Source organism: Leptopilina boulardi, unplaced genomic scaffold (assembly GCF_019393585.1).
Source record: "Leptopilina boulardi isolate dan_hultmark-lab unplaced genomic scaffold, ZJU_Lbou_2.1 LbouV2_221, whole genome shotgun sequence".
In the NCBI taxonomy this organism is placed as follows: domain Eukaryota; kingdom Metazoa; phylum Arthropoda; class Insecta; order Hymenoptera; family Figitidae; genus Leptopilina; species Leptopilina boulardi.
Window position 1 is genome coordinate 670,336 of NW_026137776.1, and position 11,478 is coordinate 681,813.

At 26.7% G+C, this 11,478-nt stretch overlaps 1 protein-coding gene across 4 annotated transcripts in view; it reads right to left on the reverse strand.

Annotated features, from left to right (window-relative positions):
• LOC127279622 (cryptochrome-1) overlaps positions 1-9,639 on the reverse strand; it is a 36,935-nt gene extending 27,296 nt beyond the window's left edge. For 2 of the 4 annotated variants that reach the window (XM_051302078.1, XM_051302082.1), the window contains exon 1: positions 9,083-9,638. The gene's annotated coding sequence lies outside the window, so the exon portion shown is untranslated. Of the gene's footprint in view, positions 1-9,082 lie in introns of all 4 variants that reach the window. The other 2 variants (XM_051302081.1, XM_051302080.1) reach the window with 2 other exon arrangements.
• Between the last annotated feature and the right edge of the window lie 1,839 nt (positions 9,640-11,478).

Sequence of the window (11,478 nt, forward strand, 5' to 3'; positions counted from 1 at the left end):
AACCTGCAGGCAGGCAGTCAAAAAGGTGTGAGTGCGTCATAACTGCCATGGCGGCACTCTAACCTTAATTCAGTTTAATTGAACTAACAATTTTTACCCTAGCGGCGATTATTTACTTTTATATATTTTATTAAGGCCAGATCTAAGTAAGGCAGCGCCACCCAGTCGAAAATCGTAAGTTTCCCTGAAGGGTTCACATGGCCTTCAGGTAACTGTTATGAAGGTTTCAAAAGCTTCATGGCAACTATTTATACATTAGACCTAAAATTCTGTGATATTTGCTTTCTGACTTATTAACGGGAAGCTTTTTCTACAGCTTGTTGAATATCTGTGGACAGCTTCTAGCAAAAGGTCTACCAGTTTGCTTGGTGAATGCTTTCCTAATGCCTGGTTTAATGTGTAAGAAAGCAATTCTATTTGCTTTTCACAAGTTGCAAATTAATATGTAATTTAATTACCTTTTTTACACTTTCTGAAAACTAGAATAATTTCATTAAATTAAACTATATTGAAAAATTATAAAAATTCTATAGTAATTTGTAAATCCGTTTTATACAATTAATAATTATTCTTTATATATTATATAAAAATTATTTTTCAAAGAAAACGTTTATTTTTAAACACTTAAATTATATACGAAAAAAATTATATATAACTTGAGCAAAATTTGGGGTTAAGGAATACGAACACGGTGAAAACTTTTTATATTGAATAATGAATACAATTTCTTAAAAAAAAGACAAAATATTTAATATTTAAAAAAAAAGATTATTATTTTTATACTTGATATTTATTAATATTTTTTATAAATAATATATTCTTTATTCTTTTAGAATTTCATAATTTATGAAAATGAATTTAACAGCGTATTTTTATTTACAAATTTTGGTTGACAACAATATTTTTACGAGATAAATAAAGATGGAAAGAAAGGTTAAATTTAATTTTTGATCATTGTCATTTTTCCGCTGTTTCCTGAAACATCCATGACGCTTCATTTAATTTTCGCCACCTGAACGCTTTCTTTTTACATATGCAAAATCCTGCAACTCTTTGATAACTCTGTCAAAGCTACTTGAATGCTTTGTTTAAAACGTACAAAATTTGTTATTTTCAAGCTTTCTGTGGAAGCGAAAAATCGGCCATAACAGGCTTCCTGAAAGTTTTCTATAGCTAGTTATCTACTGTCTCACAATTCTCTAATGGTTATCTCAATACTTCAAAACAACTTTTTGTTCAGCTTAACATAGCGTAGGATTTTCGACTGGGCATCTACATTGAAACTAAAATTTTGGAAAATTTTCAACAGCCTTTTCTTGAAAACAAGAAGGTAAAATGCTTTTTCCTTTATGGATAATTGATTATTGGCAAGATATACACCAGCTAAAACTTTTTTTGAGTTAAAATAATAAAAAAAATTTCATGTCAATAAATTAAATATGAGCACTTTTTTCACAAAAACTGTAACAGTACTTTCTCAGAAATTACAATCAAAAATGCAATTTCTATTTGGAAAATTAATAAACGCTAAAAAATACTCGACCTAAGATTTACCAAACACGAAAATAACAAAAAAAAAGTTTTTTAACATAACATATTTTACTCATTATGACAGCCGATGGGCAGGTTATGTTATATATGTCACCAGACGTTTCGCAGTTTTGCCGAAAGGAGGAGATTGGCGCTGTTGCTAACCACCTGAAATACATAATCTACCAAAGGGCTGTCACAATCAGTAAAGCAGTATCAATATGTTAAATATTTAATAAAATTTTTTTTTCTTATTTTCGTGATTGGTAAATCTTAGGTGGTGTATTTTTTAGCGTTTATTAATTTTCCAAATGGAAATTGCATTTTTGATTGTAATTTCTGAGAAAGTACTGTTACAGTTTTTGTGAAAAAAGTGCTCATATTTAATTTATTGACATGAAATTTTTTTCATTATTTTAACTCAAAAAAAGTTTTAGCTGGTATATATCTTGCCAATAATCAATTATCTATAAAGGAAAAAGCAGTTTACCATCTTGTTTTCAAGAAAAGGCTGTTGAAAATTTTCCAAAATTTTAGTATCAATGTAGATGGCGCTGCCTCACTTGGACCTGGCCTTACAAATCGTATGGGATTTGGGCCAGCTGTGTTGTACTGTCCCACACAGTACCCAAAATTCCCTGAAACTTGACAGAGCCTCACACGGCAAGGTTAAGAAACTTCAGTGGCAAGGTTCATACAAGTTTGTGTCGATGTTTAAACGTCCACATGAAAAGAATATTTACACGAAACTTTGAGGAAATATTACACTATAAATATTCACGTGCAATGTTCAGTCAATGTTGTGTCAATATTCACCTATACTTATTATATTAGTAAATGAAATTTTTATAACTAGGCGAAAATGTAATTTCAATATTGACACAACATTGACTGAACATTGCACGTGAATATTCATGTTTAATATTTCCTCAAAGTTTCGTGTGAATATTCTTTTTATGTGGACATTTAAACATCGACACAAACTTGTATGAACCTTGCCACTAAAGTTTCCTAACCTTGCCATATGTGAGGTTCTGTCAAGTTTCAGGGAATTTTGGGTGCTGTGTGGGGTCTAAGGTTAAATAAAAATATATTTATTTATTTGTCACAGAACAAAGTAACTATTTATTTAAAAAAATATATATTATTTGAAATTAATAAAAAATTTTACATGAACCAAATTGAAAAAAAATATTTTCTTTTAACTCTGGAGATTTTTTTTCTCTGCGTGTAATTAATTTGAATTTTTAATTACCATAATTTAATATAATATGGTAAAATTTCCATTTTTATACCATAATGTAAAAAATTAACATTTTCTTGTGGTTTGTATTTTCGTATAATATATATGAGCACGTAAAAAATAGCGCGAATATTATATGGTTTATATTATATATATAGGTATGTACATGAAAATCTGACTAACACGTCGGATAAGCGAGAATCAACAGTCCCGTTGGCACCGTTGAAAACCTGCATGCAGAAAATGAATGCATTCGCGTTCTTTCGTCTCCATCGTCCAGGGTAAAATTAACATATCCATATGTAATATAACATATACATATTTAAACGCAGCAACTTTAATTACCATAAAATGACACTCAAACTTTTGAACACTCTATTTCAAAAACCATTATTCGCTTTAAAAAAAACACGATATATCTACCAAAAATTTCAAATATAATGTATATATATTTATGTTTGTGTGGAGAATTTTTATTATATTTTCTTTTTTTTAATAATTTTATCAAACAAAACAAACAATATTGATAATAAAAAAAATTACCTTTTACATATGTGAATTTATAATTAAATTATTTATTTATTTATTTATTTATAATTATATTGTATATAATTTATAGAAATTCGGTGAAATGAAATTTTTGTTAAATAATAAAATTGAAAGAAATAAAAATTCGACTAGAAGTAAATTCTAGATAAATGAAATTTTGTAAATTGAAAATTCTAACAAATTAATTTTAGAGCTTATTCATGCGTCTCATTAAAAGATAAGGAGACAATTTTAAAAGAAAATAGAAAAAAAAATTAATATATTTCTTTTAATATTGTGAAGTATACAATAAAATATATATATCTCTAATTATCCAATTACGATTGTGTGTATACATTACAAACCCCTTGAAAATTGAATACAAAATAGAAATCTCTCGTCTCCCCTTCACGCGAATGTTTTATATTATCTGTTATGATTTTAATTAAAGTTCTAAATTAACTTATATATTATTTTTATTTTCAAATAAAAGATCTTGATTTTAATCGACATGATATTAATTTAATTTACAATCTAACTTTAGATTTACTCATAAAGTTTTAAGTACTTTGTATGCAAATTTCAATTATTAAGGCATATAACTGGACACACAATCGAAACAAAAGTTAATACAATTCTATATTTTATTATATTTTTGAATAGAATATAATTTATATAGTTTAAAAGTTTTTCAGCTTCTCAAAATATAGGAAACAATTCTGGTAACATAACCTAAAAATTTTATCATTCTTTAATCTCAGATAATAAAAAATAATATAATAATAATAATAATAAATAATTTTTATTTTTCAGAATTGTTCTTTTATTGAATTTCTATTTATTCAGTTATTCACTTGTCAGTATTAAATTAACTGAATTCACATTTAACAGAATTTTTAAGTAACGAAATTCTTATTTAACAAAACTTTTATTAAAGAAATTATTATTTATTTTTATTATTAACAGAATGTGACACTTTGCAGGAAATGATAGCTTTTTTCGATGCAGGGCGGGGAACTAGAATAGAGAAAAGCAGGGTGAGGCAGGTGTCAAAACTGTAAAGATATGTCATATTTCGGACGTTCCATGGAAATTTCAGTGCGGGTAATTTATATGCGCCCATTCTAAACTAACCATTAAATTTAAATCAAACATATAATTTTTTTATTCAAACAAATAATATTTTTAAATGAAAGTGATGGATATTTACCATATATTAAAATAAATCTTACAATACACACTGTGTTAAATTAAACAAAATCATTCAAGCAGGTAGTTTACGAAATTTTTTGATTTCTTATTTATAATGTAATTTTACAGTTCAGAAGTTAAAAAAAAAAATACAAAAATCAACATTTTATACTGTCCAAAATGTCTTTATCTTAAAAAAATTATTGTTGAGTAACTTTTACAAAATTTGTCCTTAATTATTTTATTTTTTAACTTTACAATGACTTTAAATAAAATAAGTATTTCGCAACGACGAAACTTATTATGAAAAAACAAATTTTGTTATTTCAAAACTTTTTTTAGTTTCTTTAATAACACAGGCACACAAAAAAAAGTCAGGTCCCAAAAAACACAACCCCATATTCCTATGTTTTTTGGGTCGCTAAATCCGAAAAACACCACTAAAAACAAATCCTTCCTTCCCTTAACCCCGTACAACCCTCTGGGAGGTGGTTAAAATTTTAAATTTCACAAAAATTCAAGTTCGGTGTCTAATCCTACGTTTTTTGGGGCGCTGAAACCGAAAAACGCCACCAAAAACAAGTCTTTTCCTCCCTTAACCCCCTACAACCCCCTGAGAAGGGGTTGGAATTTCAATTTTTACAAAAAGTCGAGTACGGTATCTATTCCTATGTTTTTTTGGTCGCTGAAATCAAAAAACACCACCAAAAACAAATCCTTTACCCCCTTAACCCCCTACAACCCTCTGGGAGGGGGTTAAAATTTTTAATTTCACAAAAAGTCAAGTTCGGTGTCTAGTCCTACGTTTTTTGAGGCGCTGAAATCGAAAAACGTCACTAAAAACGAGTCCTTTTCTCCCTCAACCACCCTACAACCCCCTGAGAAGGGGTTGGAATTTCAATTTTTACAAAAAGTCGAGTATGGTATCTATTCCTATGTTTTCTTGGTCGCTGAAATCAAAAAACCCCACCAAAAACAAATCCTTTACACCCTTAACCCTCTACAACCCTCTGGGAGGGGGTTAAAATTTTAAATTTCACAAAAAGTCAAGTTCGGTGTCTAATCCTACGTTTCTCGGGGCGCTGAAACCGAAAAATATCACCAAAAATAAGTCTTTTCTTCCCTTAACCCCCTACAACCCCCTGAGAAGGGGTTGGAATATCAATTTTTACAAAAAGTCAAGTACGGTATCTATTTCTATGTTTTTTTGGTCGCTGAAATCAAAAAACACCACCAAAAACAAATGCTTTACCCCCTTAACCCCCTACAACCCCTGGGAGGGGATTGGAATTTCATTTTTCACGAAAAGTCGAGTACGGTGTCTAATCCTATGTTTTTTGGGTTGCTGAAACCAAAAAACATCACCAAAAATAAAGTTTTCTAAAAAGTTACCTATGATTACACAAATACGCACCTACAAAGTCTTATGGAAATTTATTTTTCTACACTTAGCGCCGTGAAAAATGAAATTTCATCCTCTTCCCAGGGGTTGTAGGGGATTAAGGAGATAAAGGATTTGTTTTTGGTGGTGTTTTTTGATTTTAGCGACCAAAAAAAAACATAGGAATAGATACCGTACTCGACTTTTTGTAAAATTGAAATTCCAACCCCATCTCAGGGGGTTAAGGGAGGAAAGGACTTCTTTTTGGTGGCATTTTTCGGTTTCAGCGCCCCAAAAAACGTAGGATTAGACACCGAACTTAACTTTTTGTGAAATTTAAAATTTTAACCCCCTCCCAGAGGGTTGTACGGGGTTAAGGGAAGGAAGGATTTGTTTTTAGTGGTGTTTTTCGGATTTAGCGACCCAAAAAACATTGGAATAAACACCCTACTCAATTTTTTTTTTAATTTGAAACTCCAACCCCTGTGAGTAGGTGCAAGGGGGTGTTTGCGGGAAAATGTGTCGGCAAAAAAATTTTTCATGGTCATATTCGGTTTCAGCGATAAAAAGATTTCGCCGCCGCCGCTGTTTCAGAAATTTTTACCTAGGAGGGGGGGAGTCCCCCCATCCTAATTTTGAGGTTATGTTCTTTTTTAGACTCTGAATATAACCGCAAGTCCCCTCCCCTCCCCCGCCAGAAATAACCTAAATGTTGAGGTTATGTTCGTTTCAAGGCTCTGAATGTAGCCGCAAGTCCCCCCTCCCTCCTGTCATTTCCCCTCCTCCGCCAAAAATGACCTAAATTTTGAGGTTATGTTTTTTTTAAGACCTTAATAAAGTAGTAAGTCCTTCCTCCTTTCCTCATCTCTCTCTGTATTTCCCGCCAAAAATGACATAAATTTTGAGGTTATGTAAATTTCAAGACTTTCAATATAGCCGCAAGTGGAGTTGGATTTCCCGCCAAAAATGACTTGAATTTAAAGGTTATGTTCGTTTCAAGTCTTTTTAATAATTTATTGGTTTTTAGGCAATTTCAATGAAATTATTTTTAAAAATAATTTCTTAATGTCGATTATAATTTATTTAATTATTTATTTATTCTTAATTTAATTAATTTATTAATTAAAATTTAATAATTTTAATTTTAATAATATTTATTCAGATTTCAATGAATTTGTAATAATAATTCTTTGAAATAGGTGGTTCATTTGGAAAAATAAGATCAATGGAAAATTAAAAAAAAAATGATTAAAAAAGGGGGGTTGGCGCGCAAAGCGCGCAGGGGGGCGGAGCCTCCCTAGTATATATATATATAAATTCTAAATATTAGATATAAATATCATCTTATTATTATTAACATAACCTCGATTAAAATTGAAGTATAACAATATGCTTCAATTTTAATCGAGGTTATGTTTTGTTATATTTCAATTTCAGCTGTCATGGAAAGGAATTGTAATTTTGTTCTCCTGATACCTCGTTGTGGATTAGAAAAAAAAATTTTTTAGGAATTGAAAATTTCCTATAATTTTTAATGCAAGACTTCTTACCGGGAGTTCTATCAAATGACAATTCGCACAAGTGAAAGTTCGGTCAAATGGAGTTTCGGCGAAATAAAAATTTTCTCACTTAAAAATTCAGTTAAGTGGAATTTCCGTTAAATGACAATAATAATACTAATAATAATAATAATAATAATAATAATATATTAATAATAATTTAATAAACAGAAATATGATAAAAAAAACAATTCTGATAAATAAAAATGCTTTTTTATAAAAATTTTGCTAGACATATAAATTTTGTTTAACGAAAATTGTATATTAAATAAAAATGTAATATATTAGAAAATCTGATATAAAAAAGTTGTTAAATAGAAATTCTATTAAAGCAAAATTTAGTTAAATAGAAATTTTTCAATATGAAAATTAGGCTCATTGTAAAATCAATTTTATAAAATTCTGCTAAATAAAAATTCGACACCAGAAAAATTTCGACAGGGAATATTCATATGCATCCCAGAAGTTCATAAAATATCATGGGTTTTAATGTATACAAGTATTTAAGGATTATTGCTTTCTCTCACCTGCAAAATATTTCAACACACGCAACGTGTACTACCACGTGAGAGATAGCAGGAGCACATTAATTAATTAATTCAACTAGGACTAATAATAATAATAATAATAATACATTGATGTACATGTGCGTAAAGGAATTTGTTAATTTACACAAAAATAAATATTTTAAATTATCTTTTTTTTAATAATAATAATAATAATAATAATAATAATAATAATAAAATTATAAAAATAATAATTCTCTGTCATCAATTTTTTTTCAATCAAAAACTTGAATTAAATTTGAAATTATAAAAATTATTTGTTCTTTCTAATTCTGAATTAGTAAAACTTCTAACTAATATAAATTAATGAATAATTTTGTTGCTATTAGTTGAGTTTTACCAAAGAATTAGTGTGAAATAGTTTGTTTTTTTTTACTACCTAGTTAATATGTAAAATTATTTTTTTAAAAAAAGTTAAAATTTTTAATTATTCAAATTTTTAGTGAATTTATTACAATGATTTTATAATATTATATTTTTTTAACATTTTAATTAAAATATATTAAATTTCATTTGTTTTTATAATAATTTGTCAAAAAAAAGGAAAAAAATATTTTCTTAAATATTTTTTCATTCCTTTTTATTTTTTAAATTATATAAAAAATTCTTCAAAAATAATTTGTAGACAGAATTTTTTGCTAATTATTTCATATTAAAGATTTTTAAAATTTATGAGAAATTTCATTAAAGAGATGATAAAACTATTTCACTAATATATAAAAATTCTTAAAAATTAAAAAAATTGAAAAATACAGAACATATAGCCTGAAAATTATTATTTATTATTATTATTATTAATATAAAATGTCATTCTCATTAAACTATTTTATAAACTGAAATAAAAATATTTGAAAAATTAAATAAAAAATGAATTCGAACTTTCAATTTTAAAAAATATTTTCTATTTTTTCTTTTATAAAAATCATTTTGTTTATATTTAAACTATTTTAAAATAAATTGAAGCTTAACCATCGGGTGTAATTTAGCTGACAACAATTTTGTTTAAATTTATATACATAGTACAAAAATCCCCCCCCCCACACACACACACAATCACAGACACTATCTCAAAGTATACACTTACAACAATTATCCTCCGTGAAAAAATGCATATGACGTTTTAAAATCTTCATCAAACTGCAAACATCAAACCTACAAAATTGCGGATAATCCAAGTCTTCTTTTCAAAAAAATGTTCATTAATATTTTCTCTTCACTGGCACTATATATTTTTTTTTAATTTCAGTTTTTGGAAAAAAAAAATTTTTTTTTAAATTAAAAAGTAAAAAATTTCAAAAACACAAATATAGTGAGTTTTAAATAAATAAATTAATTTTTAAAATTCTAAAAAAATTTGTTAGTAAAAAGAAAAATTCTTTTGACAAATAGAAAAGTGAAGCGCACTAGTAAGCACTACTTCTTTACTATACACTGAATTGCCCGGGAATTTGAATCACCGTTTCCACATGTCTGTGAGTGTGATGTAATTTTTTTTATGTAAGAAACAAAAATATTAAAAATACACTCACTATAATAATAAATTCACTCTTTTAGGAAGAAACTACTGATCAGAAAATGGCAATATACTCGAATACACCTTGAAGCTAATGTTCAAGGGGAAATGAAGGGAAGGGGGGGAAAGGCAAAAACGGAAAAGCGCGGGGCAAAGGAGGGGGTCGATCCACACCGAGTGCAACGTGACCACGGATTTCTAAAACCATTTTCATTGGTTAAAAGAGTCACGTGGTTTTCAAGTCACGTTGCAATTGTCGTGGTCGGTTAAATTGTTGTCTTTCACCGAGACCCTGGCTTATTTACTAACTTACCGCCGTTTCCTTTCTTTTGCCTCTCCTCCAAAAATTCATTGAATAATTTCATATCACATAATATCAATTATATATTCAGAAATTTCTTAACTATATCATTTAATTTATTCCAATTCAATCACCTGTTATGTTCTTTTTACTAATGCAAAAAAAAAAAAAAAATTTTTTTAAAAAATTATTTTTTTAAAATTTAATTTACAAAAAGTATTTGAACTTTTTTTTTATGCGTTTATTATATGTATGGTAATTTCAAAAGCAAAAAGTGAGTCACTAATTCAAATTTTAATTAAAATTTTTTTTTTTTGAAATTTTTACTAATTGAAATTTAGAGAATAGGAAAAAATAGACTTTTTATTGAAAATAATTTCATGTGAATTAAAAAAAAGGTGAATAAGAATATTTTTCTATTTGCAATTATGAAAATTTAACAAAATATAAAAGCAAAAGAAAGGAGAAAGTTGTTTCATAATATTTCTATCTAAATGAGGCTTATATTATCTATTATTATATAATGACCCTTTACTTCCTACTATTATTTAACCCCAGGTGTCTAGTACTAATCAATTTTGAATTAACGATTTTTTAAAAAATTTTAACCTGCGGGTTATCTAAATTTTACTTTATAATTCAATTTTTAAAGACGCATATAATAATAATAATTTCTAAAATTAATTTGCTTGAATTTTTATTTGATAGAATTTCATTTCATTTTTTTATAGCTAAATTTTTATTTATTCGAATTATTTTTGTATAGAATTTTTAATTAAATAAAAATTTACTTAACGAAATTTTTGTTTGATCAAATTTTTACTTAATAGAATTCTCAATTTTTTCGAATTAAGTTCAGTCAGAAATTTTTGGGCGCGAATTTTAAAATTAAACCAATCAGAAATTATTTAGAAAATTTTGATTGGTTGAAGTTTGCGCCGAAGTGTTTATTCCCGAATAAATGTGAATTCTGTCAAATAAAAATTCTGACAAATAATTCGTAAATATGGGCATATAAAAATTCTTTAATATGGAAAATTGGTTTAATGGAAATTCTGTCAAAAAATAATTCGAAGAAATCAAAATTCGACTAAAGGAAAATTCCATGTAATATGAAATTATATCAAATAAAAATTCTAATAAATTAATTTAATGCATTATTCATAATAAAAAAAATAATAATAATAGTTTTAATATTATTTTTTTAGAATTTGAATTTTTTAAACATAAAAAAAAATTTTATAATCCTTACGAGAGATTTTAAAAAATAATTAAGAAGCGTGTAAAAAAAATTATCAATGAAAAATAATTATAAAATTGTTAAAGTAGTTCAATATTTAAAAGGAAAGATTAATATAAAATTTCAATTCATTTTTTTCCATCTTTTTTATGAAATAAAATTTTTTTGAAAATCCACACGAACTATTATTTAGAATCATGAAAAAAAAATTTGCAGTGAAAAACAAATAAAATTGTAGAAATTAAAAATTTTTTTGAAAGAAATTATATTAAAAATGATTATGATTTTTACAATTTTCGTATCCATTGTTGTTCAATGTCAAGGACGTTAAGAAACATAATTTTTCATATATATATATATTTGATATATTAAAAAATCCCCCTTACATAACCAATAACTTTCTATTGAAACTGCACCTTTTTCTTT